This window comes from Ambystoma mexicanum, chromosome 5q (genome assembly GCF_040938575.1).
Source record: "Ambystoma mexicanum isolate Mex_15411 chromosome 5q, UKY_AmexF1_1, whole genome shotgun sequence".
In the NCBI taxonomy this organism is placed as follows: Eukaryota; Metazoa; Chordata; class Amphibia; order Caudata; family Ambystomatidae; genus Ambystoma; species Ambystoma mexicanum.
In genome coordinates, this window is record NC_090933.1 from 955234778 (window position 1) to 955252019 (window position 17242).

Consider the following 17242-nt stretch of genomic DNA (forward strand, 5'->3'; position numbering starts at 1 on the left):
TTGTTGGGAGTGCTGCAAAGCTGAAAAAACCTGATGCCCGATATGAGGCCTTTGCCATTTGGGGCACTAAAATATCGGTCTCCAACCATGTGAAAACCTTTGGGGTCAACTTTGATCGCAACCTAAATTTGAGCAAACACGCGTCCTATCAGAGTTCCTGCTGCGCTTATATGACGCAACTACTCTGACAGATACGTCTGTATATATCGGTGGAAAATAGGGCTCGGATAGCGACATCTACAATAAATTCCAGGTTGGATTATTGCAATGGGCTACTGGTTGACTCTTATCAAGCAAACGTGAAGAGACTGAAAACCATTCCAAATAGTACAGTCAGAGCCATGTGAAGACTGACACGCAAAGATCATATCACTGCTTCTCGCAGGAAGTTACATTGGCTCCCTGTCCATCAGAGGATCTGCTTTAAAGCTTCCTATTTGGTTTATAAATGTTTAGCAGGTGAGGCCCCAGGCTACCTTAGCTCATGTATTATGAGGCTGCCGCATAGGTGTGCCTTACGCTCAATCAACAAGGACCTGTTGATGCAGCCTAGATTCTCCTTAAAAGGTTTTGGAAGCCTGAGCTTTAATGACTGGGCACCGAGGGTCTGGATTGATCTTCCGCAGTGTCGGAAACAGTTGCCATCAATCGCCCAATTTAAGAAAGCCTTGAAAACACATTTGTTGGATGGAGGAGGAGTCTAGGACTTTCCCTTTCTCCCACCCCCTTCTCTCATCCGCTCACGCTCTCTCACACTGCTTTTTGTGTTTCTGTTGTTTTTGTCAAGTGAGCGCCCTGAGGCATGTGGACGTTTTGGCTCTATACAAAAAATCTTTAGAGTAGAATAGAATAGTTTCTTCAATGTGCTTTCATGGACAACTAAAATGCTTGCCCTGGTTCCCGGTAGCATTCTTCATAGTTCTGCACCTCCTCCTCGTCTCAGTCCTTCCCACACAGATTCTCTTGGGTTGTCTGGACTCTTCATTATCCAAGTAGGAATTAAACTGACAGCCCTACACATATACATTGGGACATTCATTATTGTGTCGGTTTGTATAACGTGGGGGTTTGTTTGTGGTTGTAGTGTGAGGTGGTTATACCACATTCTCCCTAGATGGTCGTCCTTCACCCCAGAGAGCGAGTCTCTTGCCATGAGATCTCCCACTGTGTACCACCCACATGGGCGCTGTTGGGTAGCCGTCTCAACTTCCTGGCCTCATGGGAAGGAGCCCACCCTAGGGAGAAGTGACAACATCTAGTGATTCATCACATTGCCCATTAGCAATTATTCTTCATAGAGTCTCTCATCTTAGTTGATGCACTGATTCAGACAGGGCTGCTCCATTTTCTTCATATAGGACAAATGCAAATAATCTGTCTGGGACTGTGTTTTGGTTAACATATACAATGTTATTTTGTACAAACTAAGCCAACCTAATATTTAAACATTAAGCTATTTATAGTTTTGTTGTATCCTACATGTTAATAAAAAGAATTCTTCATATGAACCTGTGAGGCAGCTCTTGCTGGAAACGCTGCATATAGTCCTCTGTTTATTTTGTTGTTAACTAATGTCCTTTTGTGTTGTGTTCATGTTGAAAAAGAACATTTCATTAGAGCAAAAGGAAATGAGCTTGTGCCATATAGGGGAGCAAAGCATTGCTACTCACTTCTGCCGGTCACTGTGAATTTCAGATATTGCTCACGACCCTGTTCAAACCCCCTGCCCAATTTGAAACCATTACTGTAGAAGATTAGCAGAATTCCAGGGGGTGGACTAGACAAAGGGACCAGGGAACAGGGTTGTTTCCGTAGCAACAAATTGATGCTATGAGTGTTCAGTAATAGCCTTGCATAATCATCACCACTCTTGAAAAGTGATCGCTTTGAATTCAATAATGTAAAAACAGACAAGAGTGTAGCGCACTGGTCCTACCCCCAATGTTTGCTCCCTTTTAGATGGAATGAACCCACTATTTTGTGTATTTGGTCAATCTGTTTAACGACATTGCACATTTCAATTAAAGAGGGTGTTTGAATTATAGACCATAACAATTTATATTCAGAAAAACGCAAATGTAGAACAATACAGAGAGGTTTAAAATCTGTGTACAAGACTTCTCCCCTTATCCAAATTCCCATCCATTTCTCTATATGTACAGTAGCAATGGTGTCTTTATGATATTAAATGATCTATCTGTCCATCTATCTATCTGCAAATATATGTGTTTATGGTTAAGTTGATTTTCATTTAGGAAGAACACTTTTCCCGTTGTTTATAACTTTGTTGCTACTTGATGAATACAAATTGATGACAAAACATTGCAAGAAAAATATAGACCCAACTCTGAATGATTTTGGAAAGTTTTGTGTGGTTTTGTCAGTTGTACACAAATTGTTTGAATGACAATTGTCCCAATGACAACTGACCTTTCGCACAATTGACCGAATTTAAATGGTCAATTAGGATATAAATGTGGGGGAAACCCCCTGCAACCCCACCCAATCACACCCCTCCCCAACCCCCCCACCCAATACCCTTATATTATTATTACCCCAACCCAACCCATTACATATATAAAAATGACCGTACGGTCAATTGTGCAGAAGGTCAATTCGGACCCCTGTAATTCGGTCAATTGTATCATTCGAACAATTGTACTCAAACAATTCGGGTAATACCGTTTTGTCAAGTGGAGTAAAGTTACAGCGGGGTTCCAAAACCTTCGAAATCCGGAAAGACTTGAATGGGAAAATATTTTCGTTTGCAGCAACAGCCAAACCACTGGATCTCCGGCCAAGAAAATGCAGTTGTTCTCAAAGAAAATACATATGTAAAATGTATACATTCTATGTTGGAAAAACACTCATCTCATTGACATCAGACCCCCGAGCATTGTAAAATATCGTTCTCATAGGATTTCGTAGTCTTTGCCTGTAAACGTGTCTGTCTGTTTTCATCTTTACAACTCTACTACTTGAAAGATTGCACTAAGGCAGCTAAAATCAGAAAGACATACAGCGGAATATGCTTCAATGCACCCATCAGGACATTGCAATTTGAAATAAATGCTTCAATGATGAAATGTCTAGTGTTTTGTCCTAAAACGAAAGTCAGGTGCATTAAAAGAGCTAGAGAAAAATGCACAATTTGCAATTATTCTCCCCAACATGAACATCAGAGCAGAAAGGGAAATTAAGCAGCATACGATGCGGAGGGAAGAAACCCTTGTGGAGGAGAATGTGCTGACTCATCAAAAAAAAGAGAAATTAAGCAATAAAGCTGAGATGTGTTACGTCTGCAGGATCCGTTCCCTGTAGTATTCCTACTCCTTGGATAATAGCATAAGACCCAATGGCGTGCGTCAGCAGTGGCGTTTGCTTTCTGTTCCTGGCACTGTTATTATAAAATATCTGCTTTATCGCTTCAGACATGTTATGCAGCTGCCGGTAGCAAACACTTGCTATGAGGTAGGAGTGTTCTATGAATTCCCGGGCAGCTCAGTAAACTAGCACAGCGATTTGAAGTGTTTCATTTGAAATGAGGCTGGAGGATATGAACTGCATGCACTGGGTGGCAAAAATCATGATTGATGCATTAACCCTTAGGATGCTGGTGTTCTGCGGGACACCAAAGCCAAGGGTAAAAGAAGAAATATTTGCCTGCAGGTTTCCAGGCTTCAGGGAAAAAGCAGAGACAAAAGCATTCAATGGGATGAGTGCTAAGAAGAAAATGGGAAGAGTAAAAGTGGGGTCTGACCTATGAGGAATGAGTAGGATGACTCATGATCAGGGAGGTGGAAGGAAGAGTGAAGAGGAGGCTTGAGAGTAGAGGAGTAATGAGATGTGCTGGGTGAGGCCGTTGTGAAGAATATAGGGTATTTGTCACCCCCTTTGAGGCTAGGGAGGTGAGCCTGCTCTGCAAGACCCTCCTTGGGGGTCTGGGCAAGGGGTATCTCTGGGAGTGACTCCCCCTTGGGGGTAAAGGACTCTCGTTCCACTTAGGAACTCCCTAGACCAAGCACCATATCAGCATATATGGTACTGCCTGCTATGTAGAATAAGGTGTCCTCCTTACATTGGCTGCAGGCAATGCTGAAGCGAACCAGACATCAAAAGGAAAAGAAGATGTCTCTTTAAGAAGACACATGCATTTAACTGGGACGAGTGTATTATGAGGAGAGAGAGCATGTGGTGTGCAGAGGAAGCCCCATGACATAAGAGCACCTTGGAAAGGCGGAGCAGAAGCAAGTCGCAGAACCCGCAACTTTCGCAGAGGTTCGGCGTGTTCAACAACGGGGAAGCCTTTGGCATAAGGAGAAGAGGAATCCCCTGCAAGGTGGTGGCGTAACCACAGCCATATAGTGGTGGGTGAGACGCCCGGCTAACCATTTTGAGACCATCGTAACCAGGGAGAGTTAGCAGCTCCCTACCACCTGCGTCTGTAAACGGCAGCAGCCTGCAGGGAAGCCGAGAACAGAACGCCAGCGAAACCAAACACTGAGAAGCCAGACAACAAAGTTGATTACCTGAACGAGGGCCCAGCCCTGCAAGGTTCCCCTGCATACACAAAGGTACTAGGGAGAACAGGACAAGAGGGAGGCCACGGGGGCAACAATATATGAGTGGAGAAATTCGTCCCAGTGATAAGGACGATATACAAACAATAAACCAGCCTAACTCGAGTTGTGAGAAGCCAATAAAGAAAATAATGAATAATCTTGTATGGTAAGTAAAGAGAGACTGGAAGCAATACCCTGGGAAGAAGGGTAAAGGCCCCATGAGTACAGGGTGGAAAAGTACAGAGAACATGCCACAAGAACATGTAATAAGTGTTGTGAGATAAGACTGTCAATTGAACAGCATATGAGAAGTAATAATCCAATACAGAGAACCCAGTAGAGGGGGAGACTACAATTTGATAAAGTCATATCAAACCTAGGAGAAGGTGAATTTAAAAACTGTGAAAGATATACGACCAAAGACAAGAAGGTGTGGGTGTGTCTCAAAGAAGGCTGTCATAAGCTTATCACTAACTAGAGTACAAGATCCAGGAATGCTTTGGAAGAGCTCCAAGAGCTTATAAAGGAAATATCAATAGAATATCCAAGAAGAAACATATTTTTGAAAGAGAGACATTTCTATAAAGAGAATACCAGGAGAGAAGAAAAGACCAGGGGAAGAGAGACATTCTTTTGGCCTACTTTGAGTTGTTCATATTAGTGGTAGAGTCAGGTAGAGTTAGGTTTGGAACGAGGATATTTATTTTGGACTTCCTGATGGCAGACACGCACCTTTGGTTATATAGATAGGTTGGGTAATCCCTTTAGCGATAAGGAAAGGTAGGCCTTTTTCTTATAGTTTAAATAAAATAACCATCAAAATGTCCTTAAAGTGTCAGACTCCGTCTTCTGACCTGCCACACAGTGTAATCAGGAAGAGAAACTATCCTGAAGTGGATGCAAAACGTGTAAATTAACCAGATTACATCATCTGCACTGCATGATGGAAATGATGATGTTTGTGCTAAATTTCATTTCTATTATTTTGTTCCAGTTGTGCCAAATTACACTTCAACAAAACAGCAGAGGATGTATTCATATGTCCTGAAAAGTGGCCTATTCTGTACTTGTGTTAGCCTTATATATGTCTTCAGTCACCCTCCCAATACCCCAATTCCTATCTTTGCCTCACTTCTCGTCCTTAATCCTCCTACTCACTTTAAATTGCTCCTCCTCAACCCTTAATCACTCTCATACCTCAGGCCTAACACCCGGCCTTTTCTTTCTCACTCATCAGAATCAAGTGAGGTGGAGGGGTGAGGCATGAAGGGGAAGAGTGAAGAGTCAGGAGTAATGAGAATGACTGAGGATTGGGACGAACAAGTGAAGAGTAAAGAGGAGACAAAATGAGGATGTTCGAAAATGGGTACTGTACATCCAATAACTGTTGAAACAACAGCATAGGAACACTACCTACTCATGCAGAGTATTGACTGTCAAGAAACTAAATATTGACATTCAAGTTCACTGAAGATGCACCTGCATGAATCCATCTGCATACACTGAGGGTACAGGTGCTGGTTTCGTGACAAAGCACTACCACACTACACCAGGGGATTCCGGAATGCCCGCCAACAACAAATGATGACATCATTATGTGTGACTTACATCTGCCAGAAGAGCAACTGAACTCCAGTTACCATGAGCTCAATGAGAAACTGTGAAATGCAGGGGGCATTCAGCACACAAATCAAACGCTGCCTCTGCTCTGCCTGCACGAACCCCAAACCAAACAATCCGGAATTGTTCAGCAAGTATATTTTTACAACACATGGGGCAGTATTATGATGGTTTTTGTGGTCGATGCAGTCCATAGAAATATTAGGTATTCTGTCGCGCTGGCTTGTGTAGCTTTCTTTGTGTGTGTGAGCATGTACAGACAAAGGCCCTCATTACAAATGTGGTGGTCCGGAAACAACGTTCCGGTAATTCCAATTAACAGCACACATTCTGGGCAGCTGCACTATGAGAGGGGATGCTGCTAACAACGTTTCTGGTAAAAGCGTACTGCGTGCCACCGTTCCCGGTAGCACAGGTAACGGAAACTGCGGGACCCTTGTGAACCAGTGCTGTAAACTCTGGCACCATGGAAAGAAGGCAGCATTCCAACAGTGGATTTCCTGGAAACACTGGCACAGATATGCCGGTTCCACCGGGAAATTCATGCCGGAAACACGAGCACCACGGAGCAGGCAGTAACCAGGCCCAGGTGTGTAGGAACAGGCCACAGGTGCACCCAATTGACGCAGCTGCACACAATGAACACAGGGACAGCTGCCCACACCACACACACCTTCCAACACAACCATGCACCCACTCATAGCAGCAGTCATGGACAGGGAGGCACTGCATGCAGGAATGCAGCTCTATGAGCAGGAGGTGCAATAGTGGCAACAGGGCAACAGGCAGAGGAGGAGAAGGATGCAGAGGAACACAAGGCAGCAAGTAGTGGCCCGGAGGCATGCACCCATACCCTGCACAAGGGGCACACCCTGTCTGACAGGCAGATACACACACTTTACCAACTGAACAGGGAGACCATCCTCGCAATAGTGGACCTCATCCAGGACGACATCCAGAGCATCACTGGCATCCAGACTGCCATCCGCCTGGCCCTCTTGAAGGTGGTGTCTGTGCTGCAGTTCCTTGATATGGGCACATTCCAGCTGCATGGCATCTCCCAGCCAGGATTTTAAAAAAGTGCTTGTGTAGGTCCTGCAAGCCCTCCTGAATCATGTGTCGCAGCACATCGCCCTACCAATGACACAGGCCCAGGTGAATGGGACCAAGGTCTGCTTACATGCCCTTGTGGGCATGCCTAAGGTATTGGGGCCGCTGGACTGCACACACATTGAGCTAGTGGCCGGCCACGCCACAGGGGAGGTGTATCGGAACAGAAAGCTGTATCATTCAATGAATGTGCAAGTCTTCTGTGATGTGGACATGACAATCACACACTGCTGCGCACGCTTCCCAGGATCAATACATGACTCCATGGTCCTGCGCAATAGTACACTGCCTGGGTACTTGGCACGTTATGGTCGACAGCGGACCTTGCTATTGGGTGCATCAAAGGATCTACACACACACCACTTTGCATATGTACAGGGGTATGGGGGGATGTTGACTGTCACCAGTGCATGGCCCACAGGCATCATGCAAATGGAGGGATACAATCTGCACCAGGAGTGGGTGCCCATGACTGGCATGTACCACATGAGTACACGGAAGGACATACCAGCACAATCTGGGCACGAATGGACAGGCACATACAATGCACCACAGGCACCAGAATGCATCACTCCCATGTCACAAATCACTGCATGTCCTCACTATTCCAATCCCACCACCAACCCATCCTTGTGAGTCTGATCCTACACATGACACGTAGCTCTTTGACTTTCAGCACTTTCTACTTTTGCTCAGCACCTTAGTAGATTTCCTAGAGGATTACAATTCAGCTGAATAGGACAAATGGAATACGTCTGGGAAGCATTCTTTCCACTAGTGTATAAAGTATCTATTAAGAAGCTTTTTTTTGCCCATGAAAAAAAATATATAAAAACGTTTTTACTTTTTTCTTGAGATGATACCTTTTATTGGTGTAATATGAAACTGGTATGTTTTTAGTTTTACCTAATGTTCTGATCAGTCATAGAATGAAAATGTGGGTCCTTTTTATGGAATTATGTGATTTATATTAATACAATTTGAATATGTATTAATTTGTATCTTTCTTGACCGAGTTCACCCTCTTATCTATCAGTGGAAGTCTATTGTTTATGCATTATATATCCTTGGCTGTTCCGTGAGATGTAAACCTCTTGTGTATTGGCCTACACATGACCTGACCAGCATTACCTGTCAGAGGGTGGAGCAAGCTGACTGATGGGCCGCAAGTGCACCGACCCAGATGCATATGTCACACATTCACATCCAACATGCATGGACTGGCCATTCACCTCAATGACATAGCCCTTCCCTGTGTCCCTTGACTTCACTGCTCCGGTGGGACACTGATGTACAGGCCAGTGAAAGTGGGGAAGATAGTCCTGGCCTGTGCCATGTTGCACAATATGGGCATCAAGCACAATATTCCCCTGCCCCAGACATGGACATGCCTCCGGCGGATGATGAAGATGACAACAAAGTAGATGCAGCTGCAGACATGCGACAACGCCACCACAGGGATGACAGGGATGGGCATGCAGCCTACCGGGAATTCATACAGGACTACTTCTGAGCACATAGCACCTGCACACGACCCATGGCACATACTGCATGTGTATCTGTGCTCAAATAAAGCACTCCACCACACAAATTGAATGTCCGGATGTGAATCCATGTGCAGAACCATGTGTATTTGTGCATTAACAAACAATACGAAATGTGTGGCACATCACTCCCCTAATACCCCCCCATTTATCCCCCCATCATATCCCCCCAAGGGACCCTCCCCACTATCTCCCATCTGACCCTCCCCAACTGAGCCTCCCAAACACACCATCCCAACAACACCCCCCAGTAAGCATTAGTATCACTTGATGTCTGTGCCTGGCTCACTTCCTTGGCTTTTCAACACCTGACCCGTCATTTTGTGCAGAGCCTGACAGTCGTAGGTATCAGTGCTTTAGGCTAGGCTGCTCTGTTGTGAGCTGAAAGGTGTGGTGATTGTTGAGGGTGGGTCTGAACCTGCCATGTCCCTCGCTCTAGTGCCGCAAGCAGGAAAAGGAAGAGGGTCTCAGCCAGTGACGAGATGGCCTCGTTCCCTTCCCAGACCCTCTGTGCGAGCAGGACAGTTTCACATGAGGATCGGCCGAGGGCACGTTCACAGCAATGGATGGTGGCCTGTACGCTTTCCTGGATCAAATTGGTCTCCTCCCGCATCAACCTGGCCTCCTCCAGGTGCTGGCACATGAGCACCGTCATCTGATCATTCAGAGACCCCCGGCCGGCTCATAGAGCTGAGGTTTGCTGTGAAGTACTTTAAGATGAGATAGCTGCACCCTTGAGATGGATGGGGTGCAGATTTATTACTGGCAACACCAATCAATAAGGACAACTCTGATGCTTTGGCAAAGGGAGTCCGTTTAATGACAAGTACAAAAAACGGGGAGTTACAGACATCAGCAGTGATGTGATCGTCCTTCTCGCTTGAACTCCAATGAACTTTATACAAGTAGTAACATTTATACTCAAACTCATCATAATTGACAAGTAACACTGAAAAGGTAACATGCAATTCTTTTTTGTTAGGAAAAGGTAACTTTAATATAGATACTATATCTGTATATGGTAACGGATTGAGGGGATTAGGTAAACACTGTCAGGTGGGTGTTTAAGCCCTTCCTTCAAAAATGACTATTGTAGACGTCACTAAAAGTACGACGTCCCATTGGTTCTAATAACTATCGGACCCTAGATTATTTGGTCCATTGTGATTTGGTTGGGACCAACCCCATGCATAAACTTCCACTTTGCTTAGCAGCACGCAGAACGGACAGTAAGGTGCAGTGTGCCCCTCAGCTACACGGCCTTTCTCCAATTAAGGTTACAATCAATCATCGCTTCAGCAACTACGTGTCAATTATTTTACTGTATGGAAAAGTTCAGATATCTCTGCCTGGGTGGGTGCCCAGCGTAGGTGTGAACCCGTGCTCCTTCTCGCTCGGCTGGTCACGTGATACCCACACTCTGAATTTGTCTTGTTTCTCTCAATTTGTGTATTTGATTTTTATTTAGCTCAACCACCTGCCTACACTTCCTTATCTTGACCTTTCAGAGACAGGATATTCTGTGCTTACGCTTCAATTAGATGTAGCTACTGTTTGTTCCTTCTATTGGTATGACCTTGGCTCTCCTGACACGAGTTGCATCTAACGAGTTTCAATTCAGCTGTCTCTTCTCGTTTTGCTAGAATATTAATCTTGTCTTGTTTGGCCTCTAGTAACCTGAGTTGATTCTGCTTTTCGTGCAAAGTGGAATCGCATTTATAATAATGTGCTTTGTTTTGAGGTAGATTATGTATAATGGCGCTTGCCGCGCTATTCTTCTACTTAGCATAGCAAGCCGCACTGTTTTCTTAGCTTTCTTGCGGTTCCAAGCATATGTACAGGTGTTAGCTGGTTGAATATCTCCATCCTGCTTACAGCTTAAGCTTCTTTTGTATTTCAACATCATTCTCCACCTTTGGGTTCACGATATCTTTATTCATGGCGTTTCATCTCTGTGTGTCATTTTTTGGTTGTCATTTCTTCTATCTGTGAGTCTGTCCGGGCCCTCGTGACGTCACCATTTGTCTTCCACTAAGGCGTTTTTGGTTTCTTCCAGGACGGTACTTAGGCAATCTTCATTTCTTCTCACATGCTGGTAGGGTTTTCTTAATGGATACCTTACTGTCTAGGGTTTTCTTGGTATTGGTACTTCAATAGGTGTTGCTCTTCTGATAAGTACTGGGCAGAGCCCTACTGCAGCTCTCTGCTGGCTTATCTGCTCATCATACGTCACATATTTTGGTGTGAACGTTCCTGGTACTTCAAAATGGGCGACTGGAGTGCAGGCTTTATTTGGAACCTCCTCTGCACTCCCCCCTCCGGGCGATTCATCGACCACTTTCACCTGCTTCTTTGGATGCAATTCACTCGATTCTTCTATATTTATTTTCACTCCATCACCTGAGTTCATTCCTTCTTCATCTTCTGGGTCTATACATGATGGTTTGAAGAAGTGTCTCTTTGGAGTCCATGGGCCTCATTAAGAGTTTGGCGGCACCGGGCTCCTTTACCGGGTTCCCAAAATGGGGAATTACCGGGCCATTCTGAGTACGGAGGGCCTGGTAATTCATCCCTCTGGGAACCCGGGCCCAGACCTTCCCCATTCCCATCTGAGCCCCCATAGGGCTCAATGGGAATGGGAGAGGGTGCAAACAACGGGCTGATTATGAGCGGCCCGTTGTTTGCTCCCTCTTCCCCTCCCGGGACCCGGTAATGACGCCTGGTTTGACCAGGCGTTCCTTACCGGGTCCCGCAAGGGGAGCTTGTAATCGTGCAGAATGGAGTTAACGGGTCCACACTCATTTGTGGAAACCCGTTAACCCATTCCGCCAATCTTATAATGAGGCCCCATATCTTTATTACTCCTTTCAGGCTTTCTGCCGTCCTTACATGTTCGTCTTTATTCCATGTCATTAGTTGACATTGTCCATTTGGGCTACAGTAAACCCATATTCCCACATAATTTCTGCGTGTCCTGGGATAGAGAAAACTTTGTTCCTTCTGGTGCGTGAATGCTGGCCTTCACAAAGTCTCTTATTTCTTCATCAGTCAGGTCTTTGGGCTTCCATCCTGGCTTGACATCAATCATGATCTTCATCCCTATGGTTTTCTTCGCAGTTTTCTGGCATTGCGAGATTACTTTCTTGATAGCACAACATCCTAGTAATATCATCACTAGCAGGGCTCCTAGAAACTTGAATATGTCTGCCATCCATTGTGGGACCCAAGAGAATAGTGATACAAACCAGCTGTCATCATCAACTTTGTCGGTTTCGTCGATCATCTGATTCTGTAGCTTCGTCAGCATACCTATGGCTTCTGTTAAAGTTTCATTTTCCTCGTCGTGAGAAGGTATACATGTGCAACATGATTCTCTGATTTTTTCCCAAACTCCTCCATCCATGGCTGTGATCATGTCAAGGACATATCTGTTCTGGAGAGTCATCAGTCGGATGGCTCTTAACTCTTCCTTAATTGCATTAAATCCTTGTATGGTCATGTTGATGGTCTGCAGTAACTCCCATCTGGTTATCTGCAACCATTTAGTATTTACTCCAACTTGGATTCTTGGCATAAAAATCGGTGTTAGCACTGATGAGGTGAGGCTGAACAGCCTGTGTTCATATGGGATTGCATGAAATGCTTCTGATTTCGCAGAGAAATAATGTTCTCTCTTCATTCGCGTCAGCAGTTCCACAGTCTCTTCTTCCTCAGGTGAGCATCTGCTTTCGGGAAACTGTCAATATTCAGGTCACTTTTTGGGATCACCAACGCTGGAATGTGGATGTTCACTATTGTGCATATTCCTCCCCAGTTTTTTGGCACTCTGATGTATGCTTTGGATCCGTATGCCCAATAATGATCCATAATCACTGCAGTTCCATGTACCATTCCTGGAGCGTCAAAAACTCATCCACAGTTCTGATTCTCTCCCATCTTCCTTGTGCCGGTATTTCTGAAACAGAACTTTGGGCTTTCTAGTGGCACTATCTGCAAGGGTCCTCCTCTGTCTTCGCCCCATGTCAGTAGTTTTGCTAGTTTTGGCCACAATGGCTTGCATCCGTTTCACACTATGTTGATGGTGGGCTCGTAGGGACCGAAGACCATCCATGCTCAGCATATTACTACTCCTTTCTCCCACCCGTCTGGTGAAAGCACTGTTCCCCAAATGTCCATTTGGCCTCGATTCTTCCATCTCCGAGCTTCTTCTGGAGTTTTCCCTGGACATTCAGCTTCTGGTTTGCTTCCCTTCTTATTTCTTCTCCTTTAACTCCAGGCTTCTCATATCTGATCACAATGTGTTCTGTCTTTCCATTGTTTCTTGTCTTTATGTCCTGGACATAATCATCTTCATTTGGATCAGTTGCTTCAGTTGCCAATTTCAGAGAGGCATCACTACCCATGAACTGTCCTCTGGTCTTGCACATTGCTACATGTGACATACAGTGTGCTGTCTGGACATTGATTTCTACAGCTACGATGATCTTGGACTTCCCCATCCTGTATGGTAGGAGTGTGTAAACAAAGCATTCCCCTTTTGAATTCCGTCGTTCCAACTTCCTTCATGTGCTAGCACCAAATGTTGTTTCCCAGATGTGCCGTGCTATCCAGGTAATCGTTCAGTTCATTGTCATATCCATGCATGCTTCTCTTGATTCTTAGTGTTTTCCTGTATTTGGTTATGACTACATCCCTGAATGCATCTGTATGGCTCTTTCTTGCTGGAGGATTCTCAGGTATCCCGGTCCATGGTGCAGGCCTCCTCATCTGCGCCATTTGAGTGGATAAGAGTCTGGCAGCTCTTTCCTTCTCTTCATACATCTTTCTTTGTTGGGCTAGAAATGTTCGTATCCATTCTGGCATTGGTCTAGTATATGGTTGAACTGTGGAACTGGTACTTGTCCCTTGTGTTAGAATACATATGCTTGGCAATACAGTTTCTGCAGTTTTGTTCTTCAGTTCCTCTTGTATTTTCCTTGCTTTGGCTATGAACGGCCCTAATGAGTCTACTATCAGTTGTGTCCGTGCAGAGAGCTCCTCTGAGTTGGCTCTTAATTTCTTAAGGGTTTCTGGTACGACTGCTTCTGTTGGCTTTCATCCTAACTCTTCCTGTTTTTTCACAACATTTGCTGTGGAGTTTCTTATGGCAGGCAGTCTCTTCTTCTCTACTGCTTTGGTTTTTGGTTCAACAGTCATTGACACTAGGCCTGTTTCATGTGCATTCAGTGTTTGTATGCGTGTGGTTGTCAGAAATCTTTCTCCATTCACTCCTTGCCGGCCCTGTCTCCGGCTTTTCTTTTTGTTTGTTACCACAAGTGTGTGTGTTTCATTGCTAATCACATCCATTTTAAGTTAATTCACTCCACCATCAGATCTTCTAGGGACTGGAATGACTATGTAAGGTCTGGGTGCTTTTGTGGGTTTCATACGTGCATCATTAGGTGGGTGCACTGGAATTGCACCAATACAAAATGCAGTTCTGATCGTTAATGATAGTAAAACAATGATGAATATGATACATAAATACATTATGGTTCTGTATGTGAGGCGGCAGCATTTGCTTTCAGAGAAGCGGGGGTGCCTCTCCTCTTGTGGGAGAACTAAATTGCTACTCTGGACCCCCATTTCGATCATTCACCAAATGTCAATGTTTATTATTTGTGTGTTTAAGAGCGTCTGGTGCTCCACAAGTGTCCCCCTCCTCTTGCGAGTGACAAATTGTCTCTTATTTCAGGATACAGTTCCTTTGCTAGACTATGGGAAAAATCGAATTAAATAACACTTCAGTAATTACTTTTATTGTACATGCTCGAAATACATAAGATCCCAGTCCACACATTGGATTTGCTTCAGTCCTGAGGACATATTGTACACTGATCAGTATGAAGAAATAGGGAAAAATAACAACAAATATAACTAATGAAGTTCTTGACACTGCTTCCTTGATCTGTCCCTCGGCGGAAGGCTTTTTAGAGTCTCCTCAGATAGATCCACTGATGGTCAGAGAGATCCACTTGGAGCACAATCCGTGCAAGAGCATTCCCATCTGTGCAATATTAGCTGGATCTCAGATAAATGTGAGGACATCAAGATCGATTGGTCTCCCCACTAGCTCTGGAAAATCAGTGACTAGGCGAAAGAGGACATTGTGTGCCAACCTGCTGTCTTCTGGTGACAGGGACACCCGTCCTGTCTTTGCTGAGGTTCAGGATTATGTGTTCTTTTCTTTAATGTAAACAATGTCTGCACAGTCTGGTCGCATGGAGTGCGACTAGGATCATTATTTTATTTGAAAGCTGGCTTAGATGTTCTGTATTTGCTGGGTGCCGAAGAAACGTAAGTGTGTCTGTTGTTCTTCCGACAAGAGTTGGACAATCTTCGATTATACTGAAGACCAATGGGCCTCATTATGAGGTAGGAGTTAGCCATGGTGCTATTTGCAGCATGGCTACCCCCTTACCGCATACCGGGTCTGGGTTCTCGGAATGGGTACTTACCGGGTCATTCCAACCTTGGAGGACCCAGTAAGTCCCCATTCTGAGAACCATTCCCCATTCCCATTTGAGCCCCCATAGGGCTCAAATGGGAATGGGGAAGTAGCTAATAACGGTACCACAATTTACATTACCGTTATTAGCTCTGAAGTCTCTTAGCGGGTGCCGTCCTTAACACCTGGTCAGACCAGGCGTTAAGGAAGGGACCCGCTAAGGGACCTCGGAATATGGAGGTAAGGGATTACCAGCACCGGCACTCTTACCGGTGCCGGTAATCCCTTACCTCCTACCTCGTAATGAGGCCCAATGTGTTGATAAGCTCAGTGATGTTCGCCTGTGTTTGGGACATTTGGTTTCTCCTCACTGTATTCAGGAAGTAGGAGAAATTGTTCGGCAATGACAGTGAACAGTTGTCTTATTGGCTTTTAGTTTTCAGGGTCTTGAAGAAAGTCAGTGATATTGGTGAGCCACCGTACCAGTGACGGGTATGATCTTAGCACTAGATCAAAATAGGTGACCACATTCTTGATGATGTCACTACTGCGGGACACCATAAGTGTTTCCGAATAGGGTCTTGGTATTGAATGAGTTGGGATACTGTATTTGCTTCCAATGTAAGTGTCTTCTGTCAAAATCTACCATGTTCTTTTCTCATCAGGGCTTAAATGTGCCTCAGTCCAAAGTTCAGCAGTCAACAGACTGTGTTGTGGCTTATATGTGCAATTTTTCTTCTTCACCTTGCAACTAGGATGCACAGAGTGTCTGTTTTTTTATGTCCTTATCTCCTTTTTTGCTTAGAAGATGTGTCCAATTCAAGCCACAACTTGCAAAAAGTTATTTGTCTTTGTCTGGCTGGTCATGTGTCCTTCTTCATCGTCATGGATCTTGTCTGCACGTGCCGTGGTTCTTCCTTGTCGCTCGTCGATTCCTCTCATTGGGGTGCAGGCAGGGGGCCTTCTCCGATGCAGGCTTTGATATCGCCGAGAAAAATCCAAGCTCTCCTGCTGTTACGCTCACCTGGTATCCAAGGGGACGCCACTCAGCCCTGGTTAGTTGCTGGAACCTTCTCCCCGATTTCCGGATGGTGTCTTCGGAGGAAGTCTAGCCTGAAAACACAGGAGTGCTGGGTTCAAGACTGGGCGACTCAGGTAAAGTATTCTCCAACCACCCCTTTGGCATCAGCCCTTAGGCCCTCTCCTCACCTTCTAGTGGTATTAGGCGTGCTCCCCGTCCTGCTTTCTTAGCAGGGGTGCATAGTCTTTAGTGGGTGTGGGTGACCAAGTTACTTCACTGGCACGTGCCCGTTCAAGTGTCTAAGGTAGGTCTTATTGCAGCAGTTTTTTATAGCGCTGTTTGTTCTTGCCTGCCTTTCTTTCGTGATTAATAATGTCATTTATTTCTCCCTAGGCGTGCGGGAGATCCGGCGGGGCGTGCTGGGTGCTTTGAGCACCGCCGGCAAATGATGGCGCGCGATGTGCGATGCAATGCGATAAGTAATGTACTATGCGCTGCGCTGCTTTGTCTTGCCTTTGCTAAACCTGTGTCTCCCCTCTTCCTTACAGGTCGTGCTGTCCTTCTCCAGCGGGTGTGGAACTCCGGAACGATGCCGGCCGGGACGTGACAAGCCAGGTAAGCTTCTTGTGATGTTCGTGGCTTAAGCAATGCCGGAGTATGCCTTTTCTAATGTTGTCTTTCTCCTTTTCCTTTTCACGTCGTTTCATTCCGGTAGCTATGCGGTGCCCAGAAGAAGCTGTTCACTGGAGAGCGGATGATAGGATGGAGATTGCAGGCAAGATTCAATTAATGATGTTCCTTTTGTCTCCTCTGCAGGCGCGTTGCTCTGAGGCTCACGGGTATCACAGGACACGGTGAACGTTACGTTGCAGTCTGCAAAGTAACGCAAAGCATGCTC

At 45.2% G+C, this 17242-nt stretch overlaps 1 protein-coding gene across 1 annotated transcript in view; it reads left to right on the plus strand.

Annotated features, from left to right (window-relative positions):
* The window catches only part of DCSTAMP (dendrocyte expressed seven transmembrane protein), a 356578-nt gene that overhangs the window by 153757 nt on the left and 185579 nt on the right, over window positions 1-17242 (plus strand). The gene's annotated exons all lie outside the window — the stretch shown is intronic.